Source organism: Pseudonaja textilis, chromosome 1 (assembly GCF_049901715.1).
Source record: "Pseudonaja textilis isolate UNSWEBS1 chromosome 1, rPseTex1.2, whole genome shotgun sequence".
Taxonomy (NCBI): domain Eukaryota; kingdom Metazoa; phylum Chordata; class Lepidosauria; order Squamata; family Elapidae; genus Pseudonaja; species Pseudonaja textilis.
Window position 1 is genome coordinate 43436047 of NC_141990.1, and position 21296 is coordinate 43457342.

A 21296-nucleotide genomic window follows, 5' to 3' on the forward strand; every position below is an offset into this window, starting at 1 on the left:
TGTTAAGCCTCTAGATTATTATACGCCCCTCCTCTCAATCCTTTTCATTTGATCTAGTATTAAACTCTTTCCTCTATTTGACATCTGATTTTATTTAATTAAATGGAGAATTGTGTTTTATTCATTTATTATGAAGAGAAACATGAAAAAATTATCTCACCATTCAAAGTACAGTATATATGTGAATTTCATTCCACATTTGCAACAAAAAATACAAAAGCTACTTTCCCATACAATTTTATGTGCTTTTCTAGTAATCATATGGATTAATGAAGCCTTAAAAACTAAAATCTTTGTTGAAGTGAAATACCTCTCAAAGATTTGTTCATTTCTACCATCCAAATTATTGTAATTATTCTTGTCATGCTTGTAATGCACAAGAATGATAAGGATTGTGCTCTAACTTCATTTGCACAATTTTCCTATTTATATTATCAATGTACCCAATGTAATGATAATCTTTTGCAAAATACAGCATTTATGAAAACATTACATATAATAGAATCTTAATGGAATTAAACAGTTTACAGAAAATAGCAAAAATTATGAAGATGCAACTGGGACAAGCATTTCACAAATTTTGACTTTTTAAAAAATAATAATTAAAGAAGAATTTCTGATGACCTCAGCCACAGAACTAAGTACATTAGGACTCAAAAACCAGGGAGAAACTAACCTAAAAAAATTGCAAGCTTTTGTTTTTCTACAACAGTGTGAAGCATGAATAGTACATGACTAAGCCTAATATTGAAATAACTATTCTGTTTGTTACATGATGAAAAATATGATTATTTCATTATTTATCAATCTTGAACTATCTTTAATCGAGCTGGGTTCGACTCTATATTTCATGAAATTTCATACACTTTTGGAATATCACGTCAGCCAAACATAACATAATTTAATTTACTTCCAGCCAGACTAGAATTACTGAGATTTAAAAAAAAAATCATAACAAGATCTGTGCTTGATCAGGTCAAAGTGCCAATTAGTCCACCATTATAGTCCTACAATGACCAACCTTGTGCTTCACACAGTCAACCAGGAAAGCATGAGAATGATTCACAACTCCAGTAACTATTTTATTTTAGTGTGGGCTGTCTGTCTGATTTATATTTTTATGTGTTTTTCTCTCTCTAGTTTTCATGCCCAGAGTCTGTTGGAGTTGAGTAGCTAATTCATTCAAATAAACAGATAAACTGGTACTTAGGAATTCTCTAGTCATCTCAAAAACATTATGAACTTAAAACTAAATGTTAGTTTAAATAAAATACATAAACTGGAAATTTACTCATATTCCACCAGTGAAGTAGCCAAGGGAACAGCCTTGTACTATAAGCCTAATGTCATTATTTGGAGAGTATAAGTCTTTGTGCATTCCATCCCATGTGTTATTGCTGGTGGTCTTTATATCTCCAACTTGTATAGTAAATCATTTAGAATCATGATAATAAGTTCTGGCTCTGGATAGTATCAAAGTATGCCTCCTTAATATGTTTTTTACCCCTCCAAAAGAAGCTTTCAAGCTCAGTCTTAATCTATTGAATTAATGTTCTGACTGCTATTGTTTATTAGATCCAGTGAGATATCTCAGCCAGTGGAAGCCACTTCCTGCCTAATATAAAGCAGCCCTGGATCATCTTACTTGAAATCCTGAGAAACTCCAGTAAATAGAAAACTACAGAAAGCTTTTCAGTAAAGCCATCACATGCTTGACATAATTATTCTTGCATCAGATACACCAGATAAAAGAAAAGGCTTTATCAAGGTGATAAATCCATGCCAATGCATTGTAGTTAATTTACTTCAAAAATCAATTAAAGAAGTTCATGTTTCATCTTTTAATGTGAACGTTTATGTTTCATAATAGAAGAGGTTTGTGACAAAGTGAAGCTGATCTGTTAGTTTCTGAAGCACCTTAGAAAACCAGATGTATTGTCTGTTAGTAGTTCAATACTGTTGTTTAGATTCCAAAATGGTTTATGTAATTGTATAACATAGGACGTATACTAGTAGTATATATAGTAACAATATATTAACAAGAAAATATGGGACAAACTTGAATGTTAAGTGCAACATTGTGATTCTTTATGGCTAGGTACTTTGGTGAGAGGGTGGGTTTGGAAGTAAATTGACTGCAAATATTACTGAATATAAGGGCAATTTGCAAATTTATAATGGCTCATATTCTTGGTGAAATTAGTTTTGAATTTTATTTATCCAGGACAGAAAAATCATACTTTCTTTGGCCTGTTTGGATCTATAGTACACTTGTATAGCATTAATTGGCTTGGTTGTCACATCTGAATATCTAATTTATCATATGAACATAAATCAACATTCATGAGATGCACATCATAGAATTTAGCAAGGTAAAAAATGATTGCAATATTTTCCATGCTCAAACAATCGACAATATGGACTCCAAAATTGTCTGTCACACTGCAGGGTTTCTTAATAGATAGTTACAGTAGGCTGTCATTACAGCATGAAATTCTCAACAAGGATATCAGTATTTTGAATTTCTTGAACTCAACTTTTGGCAAATATTATAAGATCACTTACAGATCCATTGAGTTACTCTATTATTTATTATTTTACAATACTGGTTTAACACATTAATTCAGTAGTTAAGACTCTGGGCAGCATACAACCTAAGAGGAGGACCTAAAATCAAATACAACAACTTTTTATATTTTAATCAACATTTAGTTGCCAGGGACATAGATGGAATGGAACATTAGTGAAATATTGATCACTCCATTTAATATTTTATTAAACTAACTTTTTTTAAAAGAATAGAATACTTTATTGGCCAAATGTGATGGGACACACAAGGAATTTGTCTTGGTGCAAATGCTCTCAGTATACATAAAAGAAAAGATACATTTGTCAAGAGTCAAGAATCATAAGGTACAGCACTTAATAATAGTCATAGGGTACAATAAGCAATCAAATCATACTAGGAAACAGTCAATATAAAATAAGGATACAAGCGACAAGTTGCAGTCATACATACACAAGTGCGAGGGGATGGGTGATAAGGAGTGATGAGAAGATTAATAGTAATAGTAATGCAGACTTTGTAAATAGTTGTATAGTGTTGAGGGAATTATTTGTTTAGCAGAGTGATGGCATTTGGGGGAAAAACTGGGATAAGAGTTGAAACAGTTTATGTCCAGGGTATCAGGAGTCTGTAAATATTTTCACATCCCTCTTTTTGACTCGTGCAGTTATACTCGTGCAGTATACAGGTCCTCAATGAAAGGCAGGTTGGTAGTAATTGCTTTTTCTGCAGTTCTAACTATCCATTGAAGTCTATGTCTGTCTTGTTGAGTTGCAGAACCAAACCAGACAGTTATAGAGGTGTAGATTGCAGACTCAATAATTCCTCTGTAGAACTGTATCAGCAGCTCCCTGGGCAGTTTGAGCTTTCTAAGTTGGCAAAGAAACAACATTCTTTGTTGTGCTTTTTTGATGATGTTTTTGATGTTTAGGTCTTGTGATATGATAGAACCTAGAAATTTGAAGGTATCTGTTGTTGATACTGTGTTGTCTAGTATTGTAAGAAATGGTAGTATGGGAGGGTTTCAACATCCTATGTCATCCTATGTCAAAGGCCAACTGAAAAGAAGTGGTCCTGAGGACCTATCAAAATGTCATAAGGCATAAGTGCTCTGTTAGTGACCAGACCAAATGGGCTAAGTCATCTTTATTAAAGAATGTGAGTTGGTATATCTTCTGCAAACTGTAAAATAATGCTTTTTATGTTGTTTTGCCATCTCCTTGATTCCCAAAGAATTTGTTTCATTATCATGGTAGGAACTGCCACCTGGATCACAATAAGGCATTAATGTTATGTATGGTCACAGACATATTTTCAGGAATTGTGACTTTTAGTACAATCATAGCATATTTATTTTGAAGAAATGAATATGCTTCCTGTGTTTCACGGATTCTGACAGTTAACTTTCTCTTTTTATAAAATAAATAATGCACAGAGTCTCCAATATCATTGTTACGATTCTGGGCAGCTAACAATACATTACAATATATTCTTCTGTTACTGATGTAAAATGAAGATGAATAAAAGGAAAAGAGGAAAAGGAGGAGAAATCCCTGGATTAGCTTCTTTATAAAGACCACAACAAGATCAAAATCATTTCTTAGAAATTACTGAGGCAAACAAATTGCAAGAAATTTTTTTTAAAATAAAGAAAATTTCAGAACTTGATGGCGTTTCTGTGCAAGATTGGACAAGTTCTTGACTCCTTCTTGCATGAAAATTGGCAATGATTAGCAAATGACTTGGAAATTATTGCTATAATTAACATGCCTTCAAAGCAGCCACCAGGGATTCACCATGCAGAAGCAGATTAATGAGAATCCACTTATTCAACAAAAGCATTCAACAATTAACAAATTTAGAGCTGTTGCAAAGCAGTTTCTTCTAAACTCACAAACAGCTTTAGGGGAGGAAAGAAACCACAATGTTATCTCAAATCATAGGGGTTGGATCCCCTTCCCTGGACTGCAAGTGTCGCCTAATTGTGAATGCCTGGGAGGATATCTAGTGGATGGATATTGGTTTTCACAAACTGAAATTGTAACAAAGACAAAAGCAATGAGGGAGGGGATGTGCACCAAATGGGAGACTAGGCACAAAAGAGAAGGAAGGACAAAGGGAAGGAAGGTCCTTTGACTATGATTTACGATGTTGTAAATAAATATTCAACCATTGAAAGCTAACTGCATACAAACAGTTTATACTTGCTTTATGTGTTGTGCTTTTCTTCTGTTTCTAGTGGAATTAAGTAATTTCTTTTATCTCTGGTTTACCTTTCATTGCAATTAACAGCAAAATTAATGTGAGGACCATGCTTTTCAAAACAAGTAAACAAACATACAAATAAACCCAACAGATTTGGCATGAATCCTTCAGTTACCTGGCTGTTTTTTCTCTTAAAAAGAAGACAATTGTTTACTTCCCCCATTCTCAGGGGGAAGTAAATGAATGCCTTTGAATGCCTTTCAGTAAAGTTGGTGGTAAGTGCTGGGTCCCCTCATATGTCTTTTCTGTAGTTCTCCTGCCAGCCTCTGTTTCCAAATATAAATAGAGCTCATGATTATTTCTCTTGGGACAATCAAACAGAAACAACCAAAGCTGCAGAGATGATCTAAATTCTCATCTTTGGAAAGAAACAAACAAAAGGAATTTTATTTCCATCAAAATGAATGAAATCATACAAAAATCCAGAAGAAAAGTTCATAATAACAATCAAACAGTCAATACTTTATTTATATCTAGAAAATGGAATCCAGTGAGAACCCAAAGCTCCATGTAACACACATATTTGGGGTGTGTTTTCTTCAATATGACTTCAATGTTTGCAGGATTTTGTCTTAGAATATTGCTGTTGTTGTTGTTGTTGCTGTTGTGCTGTACATTTCCAGAATCTATGGATTTAGTGGGGAGGGATTTACAAAAACTGTAATAAAAATAACTATATAAAAATGATACAAGCACAAGAATTTAAAACAACAAATTGAAAGGGGTAACAGGACAAATGTTAGATAGCAGATGTCACCCAAATAATGGGAAAACATTTGGAATAGATACAGTTAGTAATCTATCCTGTCTTTTCTGGAAGCAGTTTTCCCAGTTTTTAAGAGGTGGTTCAGTTTTCTGACATGATTTCCTTTACTGACTTTCCACTTTCATGCCTGAGGCTTCATTTTGTCTATCTTGAATTGAAAGCTCTCTGTGGATGTTGAAGCAGTTTTTAGCTGACAGACTATATCTGAGACCATATTGCTTTTGCAGTCATAACAACATGGGTACGTAGAAGAAAATCTTCAGTGAACATGGTTAAGATACATGAAATATAATGTGGAGAAAAGCAAGGTTTTACCCTTAGTCAGGAGAAAAACAAAGGTACAAGTACTAATTACAAGTACCTGGCTCAAAAATGATTAATTGATTTGTTTTTATTGATTAGTGTGATTAGAGTGTTTAGTGCATTTTGTGTGATTACTGAATATCTGATTAGTAAAATCAGTGATTTAGTGAATTTAATTGACCAGTGTGATTAGTGATTAATGTAATTAATTAGGTTGTTTGTTGCTTAGCAAAATTATTTGATTAGAGTGATTTGAATAATTGATTGATTGATTGATTTTTAGTGATAAGTAACCTTACTTTTGAATTGATCTCTAACATATCAATTAACATTTATTAATTACCAACATTCATTAAGTAACTGTCTACCTATCACATTAACTAGCTATTGTAATTGTTTAGTGTACTATTGCCATTGACCATGCTAGCCAAAAACTCCAAACCAAAAAAAAAGAAAAATATCTCTACCAATGACCTCCCAGACTCCTGCACGTTACAGATGTCTTGAAACCATCAATGAAAATGAAATTAACATCAAATGCCGCCTATGTGACAATCAAGCCCACCCTGCCTGCTTAAACGCAAACAAAAGCCTAGCTGAAATCATTAAGAATTCCGATACATTCTTTTGTCTATGTCCGTCATGTTTTCCTAAGCTAAACAGAGTTGAAAGCATATAACCACTCATTCACTCAATAGAAGAATGCTTAGCAACAAGTTTTGAAAGAACTATACAAGCAAGCCTAATCTCTCTTGAAAAAAAATACAGCACAGATAAGTGATTACCTATCAGTTCCAAATCAAATCACACAACTATCACAACCACTACCTCAACTACAATCACAACTACAACCAAAAATAACCACCAAACCACAGCCACAAACCATTACTATCCAATCAAATAATTCCACAAATAATATCCTCTTACTCATCAGAGACATCATGGAACATGAACAAAAGTGTCCAAATGCCATCTTATTTGGTCTCGAAGACACCAACAAATCAGACAACATCACCAAAGTTCGTGATATCATAAGCAACTCAAATACAACAAACATTTCTCCTGAAGATATCATTGAAATAACCACAGATGGCCCTGGGTACAAATACAATGACAGCTTTGTGGCTCCAAGATTTTGTAGAGTTGTTTGCAAAAATGAGTCCAGCAAACGTATATTCATTCATACAATAAATGCCATTGCAAAATCCAATCCCACCCATAAAAAACTTCGCTCAAGACCAGACTTATCCATACTGCAAAGAATCTGCTCCCGTGAACTCCGCGCAGAACTCAAAAAACGTCTAGACAATGGAGAAAAGGACCTATACATTGACTACAGAGCTGATTCCATCAAAAGAAAGTCACACAACCCACAACTCTGCATCCAACCCCACCCCATCCAATCCAACATCACTCAAAACTAGGCACACATGCCCCTAACTACCTCTATTCCAACCACAACTGGCCTTAAATGCAAGCTACTCAATGCAAGAAGCCTTGTGAATAAAATACCTCCTCTTACTAAATACAGCTAAATTCGACATTATATTTGTCTGTGAAACATGGCTCAATGCATCTCTCTCTGACTCCATTACCACAGTAATAGACTATCATGTTTACCGATCAGATCATGAAATCTGTAGAGGAGGTGGTGTTGCTATCTTCTATAAAAAGTCCCTACATCTAACAAACATCCAAGTTACCCAGGAGCTTACTATTCCTGAGACTATCGTCTGTGAACTGTCCTTAAATATAACATTTCGGTTCTTACTATGTTACAGAGCCCCTGATTATGACATCAAACATGTAAACAAGCTAAATACACTACTAATATGGGCAGCATTCTGCCCACACACTTTTATCTTTCTTGATGACTTCAATCTACCTCATATTAACTGGACCCTTAATGAATGTACAACTGAACCCACACATGCAACCTTCTACAATGCAGTAACAAATCTGGGACTAGAACAACTAGTAACCAATAACACTAGACTTAACAACTGCCTCAATCTCATCTTCTGCAATAGTTTGAATTCAGTTTATGGAATACAAATTAAAGAACTCTTTTCCAACAGTGACCACAACATGATTGACTTTTGTCTCAACATTCATCCACACAAAAATAACCACAATGATGGAATCCCCAATTATAAGTTCAAAAAAGGCAACTATGATCTTGTAAACAATCTCTCATCCCTTGATTGGCAATTTCTATTCACTAGATGCAATACTGTAGAAGACCATTACAGCATATTTTTACTTGAAGTCAAAAGAGTCATCAAACTATATGTACCAATAACAACTCCCAAAACCAGGAAAAACAAACTACCCATAACAATAAAGTAGTTCCAATCCAAAAAGAAATCCCTTTGGCAGAAAAACAAATCTGGTCACGTTGCCAATTTCAAAAGCCGATACAAAAATATATGCTACCAGATAAAAGACTGAATATACCAATTATCACATTAAACAAGAGGAAAACCTTCTATGCACCAATTCCACCCATGCTTTCTACAATTTTTGTAAACAACAAACTAAAAGAATCAAGGTCCATCCCACCCCTGAAAGGACCTAATGGTAAAGACTGCAACAACAACACCATTAAAGCCAATCTCTTTAACACATTCTTTGGCTCAGTATTTGTAAACAGCAATGGATCATGCCCAGTATTTCCTAGTCAAACCACAGACAACTACAATGATCTAATACATATTGATTTTACAGAAGACAATGTTGAAAAAGCACTACGCAATCTAAAACCATCTCTATCTATTGGACCGAACAGAATATGTGACTACTTCTTTAAAAAAAGCTATCCACTGCCATAGCCAAACCTCTAAGCATAATCTTTGAAAAATCTTTCAGGACCAGCTCCTTGCCAAAACTATGGTCACAAGCCATGGTTATCCCCATCTTCAAAAAGGGAGACCCCAGCCTAGTTGAAAATTACAGACCAGTCTCTTTAAGCTGTGACACCTGTAAAGTCATGGAATCAATTATTAACCAATCCATCATCCTCCACTTAGAGACAAACAACCTACTCTCTAATAAACAATTTGGTTTCAGAAAAAAATTATCCTGTAATCTGCAACCCTTACACTGCAAAAACATATGGACTACACAACTCAAGGGCAAAGCAATAGACAAAATCTATATAGACTTCTGTAAAGCCTTTGATTCAGTGATACATGACAAACTACTCTTAAAACTAAAATCTTAAGGTGTCTCTGGACACCTGCATAACTGGATAGAAGCATTCCTGTCAAACAGACAACAAATGGTCAAAATTGGGAACGTCCTATCAAATTCTGTACCTGTCAACAGTGGTGTCCCCCAAGGCAGTGTTCTAGGACCAACTCTTTTCATACTCTACATAAATGACCTCTATGATCATATCAAGAGCTACTGCATTCTTTTCACTGATGATGTAAAGCTATTCAACAGCACTGACAATACTGCTACCCTTCAAAAAGACCTTGACTATGTATCATAATGGTCAAACAAATGGCAACTTCAACTCTCGACAAATAAATGCTCTGTCCTACATATTGGCAAAAAAAAAAACACCAGAAAATAAAATATAGGCTGAATAGTCAAGACCTTGTTGATGATCCAAACTCTGTCCAGGATCTTGGAGTACTCCTCTCTAATGACCTAAGTGCTAGAGCCCACTGTAACTACATAGCAAAAAAGGCATTAATCTAATCTTACGTAGCTTTTTCTCTGGTAATATCACAATACTAACTAGAGCACACAAAACATTTGCTAGACCAATACTCAAATACAGCTCATCAGTCTGGAACCTACATTATGTATCTGATATTAACACAGTTGAGAAAGTCCAGAAATATTTCACAAGAAGAGTTCTCCACTCCTCTACTCATTGCAGAAGACCTTATGCCACCAGACTCGAAATTCTAGATCTAGAAAACCTTGAACTACACTGCCTTCAGTCTGATCTAAGTATAGTATATAAAATCATACATTGCAATGTCCTACCTGTCAATGAATACTTCAGCTTCAATCATAACAATACAAGAGCAAACAATAGATACAAACTCAAGGTTAATCGCACCAAACTTGATTGCAGGAAATATGACTTCAGCAACAGAGTGGTCAATGTCTGGAATACTCTACCAGGCTCTGTAGTTTCTTCCCCAATCCGCAAAAACTTTAACCTAAGACTGTCTACTATTGACTTCACCCCTTTCCCAAGAGATCTGTAGAGGGTGTGCATAAGCGCACCAACGTCCCTGTCCTATTGTTTCGTTTATTTTTTTATTTGTATTTATCTTATATGTATAATCTTATATGTATTCATAACTATGTTTTTACTTATACCTATTATCTTGTAAGCAATTGACAAACCAAATAAATAAATAAATAAATAAATAAATACAGTAACAGTGAGAGGGATCTTGGAGTTCTAGTGGGCGATCATTTAAATATGAGACAGCAACAGCAGCCTAAAAAACTAATACCACTTTATAAAACCTTAGTAAGACCACACCTGGAATACTGTATCCAGTTTTGGTCACCACATTACAAAAAAGATGTTGAGCCATTGGAAAAAGTGCAAAGAAGAGCAACTAAGATGATTAAAGGCCTGGAGACTAAAACATATGGAGAACAGTTGCAGGAATTGGGTATAGCTAATCTAGAGAAAAGGACTAGAGGGGACATGATAGCAGTATTCCAGTATTTGAGAAGCTGCCACAAAGAGGAAGGGTAAATTTATTTACCAAAGGACCAGAAAGCAGGATAAGAAACAATGGATGGAAACTAATCAAGAGAAGCAACCTGGAATGGAGGAGAAACTTCCTAATAGTGAGGGTTATTAAACAATGGAACAACTTGCTGTTAAAAGTTGTGGGCACTTCATTAATAGAGCTTTTTAAGAAGAGACTGGACTGTTCCTTGTCTGGAATGGTATAGGATCTCCTGCTTGAGCAGGGAGTTGGACTAGAAGACCTCCAAGGTCCCTTCCAACTCTATTCTGATTGATTGATTGAGAGGAAATCTGTTGGCTCAGAAATTATCTGGAAGCCAATAAAGACTAAAAAGGGCAAGCCATGGTGTATTTCAGAGGCCAATGCAGGCCAGTTAGAACTTCAGTTTTGGTTGCCAAATCAGCTAAAGTTTTCTGGTTATGTGCTTCCCACCAACATGTGTCCCAATCCTAATATTTGGCTTACTTGCTGATCTGTTTCACCTTGATTCCCTGAAAACATTTTTCACTCATTACGTTGGTTTTGAAGAGATTAGCTTCTAATATACTATTGCTTTATTGAGAAATCATGGCGTTTGCTACCATATATAAAACTTAAAATGTAACAATGGTCAGCCTGTATCTCCCAGTCAGAACACCAGGTTGGTTGTGTGGCCCTTGATTACCATTTTTTCTATTCATTAATGTGTGATTACAGAACAGTAATTATAACTTAACAAAATATTGGCTTAGTCTCACAGCGGAAACAAAAGGATACAAATTGCCATGTAGATTCTCCTTAGTTATATCAGGAACAAAAGAGTGCAAAAGTTTGCAACTCCATGAAGCAATCAATGAAATAATGATGAAACACAAAAAGCTTCATCAGAACAAAGGAGAAAAGCAGATTTATAAGCTATTGCGCTATGATTGAAACAGTCTGTCTTTTTCATTCAAAATTATATTAAATGTAGACAATCTGTATATCAATCGTTAGAAAATGGTTAGAAAATATAACTTTGCTGGTTTCAGCTGATCAGACTTAAATTATTTCTGAAGCTGCTTTTGACTGTTGGGGAAGGGGAATAACCCAATAACAAAACTTTTCATTCTTTAAAGGTACAATGAATATTTTTCACGCACTGTATTTTTGGATCTCCAGGCTACTGAATAAAATATGAAGCATGTGGTGATTGGCTATGAATGCTATTTTTGTCATCATGAAAAAGGAAAACTTCCTAGCAGAAGTATTTGATTTCATAACACGATAGGACTGTTCAAGAATTAATTTTAGAATCTCCTTTGGAATAAATAACACAGTATTCTTCCCCACCCTGTTATCAACATATACTCTGCATTTTATTACTAAAGTGGTGGTACTAAATGGCTTAATGTCCTAAAAATAAAAATAATTGATGTTACAGAAAACAAAGGAAAAGCATACAGCATGAGCAATATCACTTCATAATTCAGGGAAGGAAATTGATTCTGTTAGTCAATTATTGTTCCTTGACCAGAAGAGAAATGTAAATAAACAAAAGTAAATCTTCTTTTAATTATAGTTATAAAGTTGTAGGAAGGTTTTTTTGCGTAGGAAAACCTCAGACAAAAAAAATCTCCAATAGATGTCTGTCTAGTTTCTGCCTTGAAGACCTTCACCAACTTAGATGAAAAAAAGGGGTGGGAAAGAAATATGGCAATATAATTAGGAGAAAAATATTAGTTTTCCTTTTTTATGATGATGATACATAAATAGGATTTTTCCATATCCATTATATAGTTAGCATCATTTGTGTACAACCACACATTTTCCTGCTCAATTTGCTACCTTTATATATCAGATATAAAAGGGTTTTTTTAAAAAAATAATCATAGAATTGTAGAATATCAGCATTTGAAGGGACTTTGGCAATCACCTGGTCCAACCTGCTGTGCAGTACAGAAATCCACCACTACCGCATCCAGTTAGATGGTTATCTAGCCTTAGCTTAAATATCTCCACTTCCTCAGGAGTCCACAACCTCCTGATGCCGTCTGTTCTACTGCTGAACAGATCTTACTATTAGGAAACTTTTCCTGAAGCCCAAATGAAATCTGCTTCCTTATCATTTAAATCCTTTGTTTTCTATTCCATGTTCTGAATAATTTTGTCTTCCGTGTGACAGCTCCTAAGACACTTGTAGAGATGTTTATTGTATCTCCCTGTATTCTTCTTTTCTGCAGAACAAACATACTCAGTGCCTCCACCATTTCTTCCTTGTTTTCTTCTAGGTTTCTTATCATCTTGGTTGTTCTCTTCCAGTCCTTCCTGATATCCAGAACTAGGTAAATATTCCAAGTGGGTTCTGATCAAAGCAAAGAACAATAATTATTTTTCTGATCTTAATACTATATTTCTGTTAATACAAAGTAGAATTGCAGTTGCTTTTTTGTAATTGTATTATATTGTCTGGTGTGTATTCATTTCATGTACTCATGCTTTTGATTTTTCCTACCTAAATGTAGCATTATCTGCATTTGTTCCTGTAGACCTTCATCTTCTGGCTTTTGGTGCATGTCCTGACTTGCCATGATCCTCCTCAATCTTGATACTCTTCTCTAAGATATTTACTATCTCCCTATTTTTGTATCATATGCAAAATAGATATTCATATTTTGTAACCTTTCATTTATATCTTGAACAACCCAGGGCCTTAAAATGGGTACAATTTGACAAAGAACAATTGTTCAACAGCTCTGCATTCATTATATGACAGCATAACCCAACCTATGTTTTGTCTTGTAGAATTTCATGAGAGATTGTCAAAAAGTTTTTTTGATGCCAAAAAAGGCTGAATTTCAATAGTCAGTGGTGAATTAAATTAGGTTGATACCTTGCTTGTGTCACTTGTCACTTGTTCTTAACAAATCCATATGCTAGACCCCACCTGGCAATAATTATTTCCAGAATTTTGTAAAGAATTGATATCATACTGATTTGATATCAAGTCTTCAGTTGCCCAGATCTTTTTCTTTCTTTCTGGATAAAAGAACAGGCATGTGCTCTTTCCTAAACCTCTGGCATTATGCCAATCCTTCATGATGTCTCAAAGTCATAGAAAAAGCTCTGAGATGACATTACAAGCTCCTTTAAGACTGTTAGATATAATTGGCCTATCCCTGGAAACTTTATTCATCATAAGTCCAACCATATCCATGGGTTGCCAATTCCTTTTTGTCAATTACTTTGTAAAGTGATCTTAATGTTTGATTTTAACTTTTTATTTTTTAGCTGTATATGTAACTATCAGCTACCCAGAGTTACCCTATGATAAGTTTAAGCTAAAGGAAAGGAGGGAAGGATGCAAAAATAAAGACAATAACTGAAGAAGCATCAGAATGGATGGATTATATATATATACTTTTGAGACACACTATCGCTCATATAAACTATAGATGTACACAGATCTTTTATAAATTCTGTGTGCATCTGATTTCAAAACTATCCACTAAAATGTTGTGTATGCCACAATGTTTTCAAAGCTACCTTCTGTGAGAACAAGTCTGAAGAAGGCTAAAAAAATAATAAACAGCATTTTTAAGTAACTCATTTAATTTTCCTTAAGCTCTCCAGTCTGTAAATGGCTGGTAAACAAACTGGACAATTGCCAAAATAAATATTTATTTAGGGGATCAGGGGCAGCAATAAAACAAACACTAGTTGGTCATCTATGGTCTATGCATACCCTCTGCTAAAGAGGATTTTGAGTGACTTTCAGCAAATATAATTAAGGTAGCCTTAAATAGGCTACACCAACATCTAAATGTTTGATAGGAATTTGACTGTGACTAAGACCTACCTAGGCGATCTTAATCAGGCATTAAGTCACTGCAGACTTACTAGAGTTAGTTCTAGAAGTTTCAATGAAACAAATTACAGCAAAATCTGACTAGTGTCTTTTATTTGATTAGTAGAAAAGATGTGATTCTAAGAGTACAGTTAACATCCATATTCTTGCTTGTTGTGCTTTTGTGGTGCTGTGTGCCTGTGTGATCCTTCACTCTAAGCTAAGGCCCCAGAAGATAAGCCTTAGGTCCTGATTGATGGCCTCCTTGGCAGAAACATTTGGTTACCACTGGTATAAATATGTGGAAACAATCAGCATGTGCCCTTCCTTCCTTTTGTTGTTTTCTCCCACTCTGGAACATTAAGGCAGATTGAACATCCCTGGACCACAACTGGGGTTCCAACTGTAAAATACCTTTAGCACCTGAATGTGGTATATACATTTAAAGAAGATTGCAGAAAAAGAAGTTGCATGGTGATAGCATGCTGGTGGTAGCAGCAGCACCACTAGGACAAAATGCAGTGAGCAACTGGCAGCAAAAACATAATGGATTCCAATAAACCAGAAACATAAAGCTGAGAGAATCAGAGTTTGATAGCCACTGCCCTTCACTGACAGCCCATCAAAAGCCCTTTACACCTTTCCCCTCACTTCCACACTTCGGCACAGAATGAAAACCTCTGCAGCTGTTTTAAACAGCAGCCATCTTATTGAGCTGAAAATTCCAGAAAATCAACCAGCAGTATCTGCGATTGCATGAGGACTATTCCTATTTACCAACATGCTTTTTGGAATTGATAGGGTTTCTACAAGCTTCCAAAGGTTAATGCAGCTGACCATGATGAGATGGGAAAATATTATGGATTATATAGTCATTTACCAAATTAGAATGCACATTTAAACCATCTAGCAAAACTTGTAATGTACTTTCTTCCTCCTACAATGCAAAATAAAAAGACTATGAGAAGCCAAAGAAACCACATCAGTTTGGAATTGTAGAATGCAAGCTAGCAAAACAGCCAGCTTAAAGTCAAGATGGCTAAAGGCAAGTTAAAGTAGATGTTCTGGCTTGAGCAAATGGAAAGATTGGATCTCTGACTGAAGAATGTTATCTTATGCGGGTATAAAAAAGCCAAGCATACCTGCAAGACAAAAGAGGAAAATGATTAGACTTAGGGCTATTTTGATTTTAGAGACATGTCTCATATAAAATGGTATAAGCATTAAGAGTTAATTAATGTTAAATAAATTAAGAAAAACCTTGGTTATGTAATTTTGTATAATAAAGCCTCCCTAGTACATAGAGTAGACCTTTTCAGTTATCTGTACAATTTCCCCAAAGAAATAAACACAGAATGATAATGGTCATTCAGAGATCCATATGCCTTTCTTCCTAAAAGCCCCAAGCATTTGCTGTGCATGAAAATGGGGGACAAGTCAAAATCTTGGGGCTGCACTTCTACATTCAGGAGGTATCGAAATGTGACTTCCTTCCTCAAATAAAACTTCTTTTTTTTTCACATTAAACTTAAAACAATGCTCCTTGGAAAAGTCAGAAAAAGCTAAAATAGCTCATATGCTAAAACAGGTCAGTAAATTGCCGGATAACTATTTAATGCAGAGTCTTTTGGGACATAAAGGGAAGCAACCAATTTCCTAAAACCATTAAGCCTGACTTTGATCGCCACTGGGTGTAGACAGCTCACAACCCAGTCAAGGAAGTATAATTCACAAAGGTTCCTGTAAGCATGAGAATAATCCAGAATGTATAGCACCTGATTAAAAGCCTTACTTAAATCTATTTCATTATGAATCATGTATTGGTCATACAGATCTCAAAATCCTCAGCTAGCATACATGAATAAGCTTGAAATATATGTAGAGGAGTTTATTGTTGCTAGAATGATGGAGATAACAATAAAAAAATGTGTGCCATTTAAATCTACTAGTTTCAGTGTTAGATTTACTATATTGTTATTATTTAATAACTTTGTAGCATCATTGAAACTGTAAATTAGAAGTCCATTTTGGTAAAAGACTGCTAGGGAAATAAAATATTGGATTTTCTGAAGCTTTTTGCCAGAAAAAGCTTTAATTGAAGAAACTTCTGCTTCTTTTAGATTTGACTTAAATCTTCACATTATAACTGAACATTTAATGCAGCTTACAATTATAGGAGTTTGAAAGTAATGACACTGGATTAAAATCACATCCACCAAAGAAAAAGGGGAGATTCGGTAATTGTTATTGTACATACCTCCAGTGTTAGTGTGAACCATGTATAAGATGCTGCCCAAAGCTTGAAGATGTGGCTGCTTCAGCAATTCAAAAAGAAAAGTTTTGCCATGCTACTTGCAGTCCAAAATTTGTGTTGTGTAAAAGGATTTGCACAACGCAAATATCTAGCCAATAACAACTTAAGAAGCCAAAAATTAGTTGATTATCCAGTACATATTCAGTGCTTACCTTATCATGAAGCAAGGAATGCAGCCCCTTCCGTTAGATGAAGATATAAAGTTTTTCACAGAATTACTTATTGAATCCACCCGAATATTGGCTAGTGTAACTGAAATAGTTCTCCAAAAGGGAAATGTTTGAATTGTGTTACCTATGATTGTAGCTATGATGGAAACCTGCACATTTTAGGTGGAAGCATGAGTTTTATCATTGAACAAATTATACATTCTTTTTAAACAATGCCTTTGTAAATAACTATCTGATGGCTACTTCCACATATTTCCCTTAAGAGAAAAAGAATCAGGAAATGAATGATTCAAAAAGGTCAATGAATATTTGAACAAAATATATCCTCAAAATGTATAAGGCTGCTGTATTAACATATGTTTGCTGCCTTGAATTATTTATGAAAACAATAAAGCTAGGATACAATAAATAAATAGTTATCGTTATGTTATGGTTCTGTCTTATGATGTTGTCTTTTTAATTAAGCTTGGACTGGTGAGCCTTTCCAATGGAGGACCTGTTTTTTGTTAATTAACATTGTATTCTTTAAAAAAGGGGGGGGTTAATGAAAAAATTAATTGTTTAGCTTCAAATGGTTAAAAATACAATGGCTGTATTTTGCAATAGGTAAAGAATAGTGAAGTGTCTGATTTATTTATATATATATATTTGCCTTTAAGGAAGATACAGATGATGACTTCTAAATGAGTTTCATGGGTTGCCCAGACAATCTCAGTAAACTATAATGAAAGGCAAACATTTTAGTGGAATTCCATTTTTACATATAGTTCATATTTTGCAACATTTTCATGACTATTTAAATAAAAGGGCAGTTTCAGAATGATTCAAATGTCTTGTAACCATTCCCATTTGAAAAATGCTTCCCTAAAATAGAGCACTTTTATATTGCATATTTATATTTTAGCACTTTAATATCCTCCCTACAATTTTTCACATTTCCAATCCTAACTTGAATGAATGATATATACACATACATACAATCATTCACATGTGTGTTCATAACCATAGTCTGTCCATATCTTACCATAATGAGAAACATTGAACATTTGTGTCTCAAAGAACATGTGTGTATTCGTACTATCTGTTGGCTACTGAGAACGATGGAGGATTCTACTCATCCTTGTTAAGGTTTGTATATTGGAAATAAACAAGAATTGGACAGCTCATAGGACAGGTTCAGGACAACAGTCTCCTTGGTAGTGTGGAAGACAAAATTATCTCACTTAGCTTTATGTGCCTTTGTCCATTTTAGATAGTGTGATTCAATTTATTGCATGCTAAATGCAGATGCCCATTGACTGGATGGTAGACATGGGTAATCCTTTCTACTGCTTCAGTCTTTATTCTGATCTCTTATACCATTTGGAGCTACTGTTACAAGGAATGTTGTAATAGTGCAATGTTTTTGGACATTTTCGTTGGATTTTTTAAAAAATGCTGATTTGAAACCCAGAGTCCCACAAACCAACCCCAGTAACCAGAATAATTTCTTTATATATCAGGTGACTTAAAAACAGTGAAATAATGCACTGCCAGACTTACTAAAATGAAAAAAAACCCACAAGAACAATAGAAAGCTCAGGGAAATAAAATCAATAATAAAAATGTTTGGTGAGCTTCAAACCACTTCTATTTACAGGTAAGTGTCATATTTACAGGTAAGTGTCATAACCATTATGTTATTCATTTTAAAAGTAACTCCAAATAATATTTAAAATCCCGAGACTATTAAGAAAGGATTTTTTTTAAAAAAAAATTGCCTAGATATATGTTTGTTTTAGTTCTGTTTCATTTCATTTATAAAGTTGAATTGTTTACTTTTTCACCCTAACCTTTAAAAAAAAAACTCAGGAAAGCTGCTTGACCACAATTATTATAGCAGCATCCTGATCATTATAGCATGCTATCTTTCTCCCAAACTTTTATTTCTCACATTTTATATGTCTGTGCTGTTTTAGAATATTTTCCAAATTAGCTAAACTCTTAAAGCAGAATAAGATTTAATTTCAGAGAAACAATGACTTCTTAAAGTTCATCCAGGTGGCAGAAAGCTGTATTCTCACCTCATTGCTCTAAAACAATGGTGTTTTTAAAGTTATGGTTGCATTTTCCAGCAACATTAGCTTCAAGCAGAAAACCCCTCCACCATATTTACTTTGTTTTACTTCAGAGGGATTTTTTTTTGCACAACCTATTGTAAAATGATAAAGTAATGTGTAAGATTGATGTATTGAAGATCAAATTGCTTTTGCTGGGCCACATGCAAGGGGATAAATAGTACAAGAATTAATAAACTCCAGTGAGCTAAGCTGCCAGCCCCTGATTCATGAGCCATTTATCTTAAAACATGTGATTCAACAAAAACAGTCTGCACCATTATGCTTTGTGATTTTTGAAGTTAAACCGTTTATTTTTATTTTTTTCAGGAAACACAGTCACAATTCCTTAACCCAAGAACATATCTACCTAAAAGTTTATTGGCTTTCATTATAGAAACTGAGTGCCAAAGATGTCATTTTTAATTTTGCTATGCATCAAATATGAGATAGTTAAAATAAAAAGACACTAACTCAGTGGTTGAGAACATGCTTTGTGTGCAGAAGATCTCTGGTTCAACCCTTGGCAGTGTCAGTAAGAAAGGATCAGTACTAGGTAATGGGGAATACTCTGCTTAAATTTCTGAGAGCTATTCACTGTTCCAGCACAAGTCTGACAAAATCAATATTATTATTAGGCCATTCACCTCAAAAGGCATAACTACAATTTGGTTGTATAAATCCAGGAGACTACTAGATGGCAGTAAATAAATCCATACAACAGTTCTAACTTGCTGCTGCCACCTGACAGTCATCCCAATCTTTGAGCAGTTCTTGCAGACCTATGCAGAATCAAATTGCTGTATCTCAGTGAGTCAAAGCTCCTAGTGGAAGCATGTTGTTTTACCACAATAAACCATCTAAATGGATATACTTCAATACAGTTGGCTGCATTAATAAGCAACTGAAGGAAAGTGTCCCTTCAATCATCTGTCTGTTGCTATTATTGTTATTTATTTTGTAAATGAAGGATCAGAGACAAAAGATTCAGACTGACAGCATGCATTGAAAATTTCATTCATGTTCAGCTTTATAACAACCAAATGGGCATAATACCTCTTTCATGGTGCTGTTTGGTTAATAAATAGTTTTGTGCACTCATGGTTTGAGATGTATTTATATTTTAAGAATTCGGCTAAATTCTAAGGGAGCTTTAGAGAAGATACACAAAGATCAAGATGACCAATGAACCACGTGTTGATCAAATGAAACCAACATAGCAAACATATTATTCACTTGGAAGAGTGAAATTGGAATACTCCGTGTTTCTAAAACTCTTTTGATGACAGAACAGAGAGGCCTGGCACTTTTCAACATTTTCCTCTATCATGCAAAAAAGGCTTTTGGGTGGTGTGGCAGAAGGATAGCAAGATTGTTAGAGTTGTTCTCTGATATCAGAAGGAGCAAGGCGAAAGCATCGGAGGAAAAATATGGTTAGTTCTATAGCCTCTGCCCTCAGTTCATTGTTAAGCCAGGAGCCAGTGCCTCATTTTATAAAACTGGCTTAATCAATGAGCTTATATGTCACCATGATATGAAATTCAGAGTACCTTGTTTTCTCTGGCAGATATTAGAGGACATTCAGTTTGGCAATGGTGTAAAAAATGCCACATTTCTTCACATTCAAAGCAAGCCTGCACAAACAAATTAAATCTTTTTGGCATTAATAGGAGTCCTATACTAGAGAACATTCCCATAGTTTTGCAACTTATGTGTCTTCCCTTTCTAACTTACCAGAAAATGTATTTATTAAGACACTTGGCAGTTTATAAAACCTGGCTTTTTGGACAGGAGGATTGATAGTTTTGTTTTATCTCTTACCATATTTAGCATTTACTTCTACAAGCTTTGGATGGCATAACAACACCCCCCCTTCATAGCCCCTCTGGCACTTGGCTACAGGCAATTTCAGGAAAGGTTATGGTTTTTTATTTTATTTTCCTGGCTAATATTCATGGATGACAAACTATGCCGACATCAGCTGCATTGACATGCAACCAAAAATAAATGAGAATCAGCCTTCATAAAATGAACAGGTCTTGCATTTGGAAAGCTGTAAGAAAGCTGAAGAATTAAATTGCTAGTGAGGAGCTTCCAGTAAAATTACCACTTCAGTGGGTTTTTAAAAGACTAGCTGATGTTCTCAGAGCAAATATAATAAGCATGAAGCTCAGTGTTATATTTTTGTGGTCTGCATTACAGATTTGGGAATGTTATGTAGAATTCTCATATTTCCATAACCAGGCCATAAACACACTCCTGCTCCCTTCACTACACC

The 21296-nt window shown here is 34.7% G+C and overlaps 2 long non-coding RNA genes across 2 annotated transcripts in view; both read right to left on the minus strand.

Annotated features, from left to right (window-relative positions):
- The window catches only part of LOC148127584 (uncharacterized), a 143177-nt gene that overhangs the window by 86142 nt on the left and 35739 nt on the right, over positions 1-21296 (minus strand). The window lies entirely within an intron of this gene.
- On the minus strand, positions 12800-16924 carry LOC148127585 (uncharacterized). Its single transcript, XR_015740966.1, has 2 exons — positions 16696-16924; positions 12800-12956 (listed from the first exon to the last, which is right to left on the minus strand). It is a non-coding gene; the product is annotated as an uncharacterized LOC148127585 (long non-coding RNA).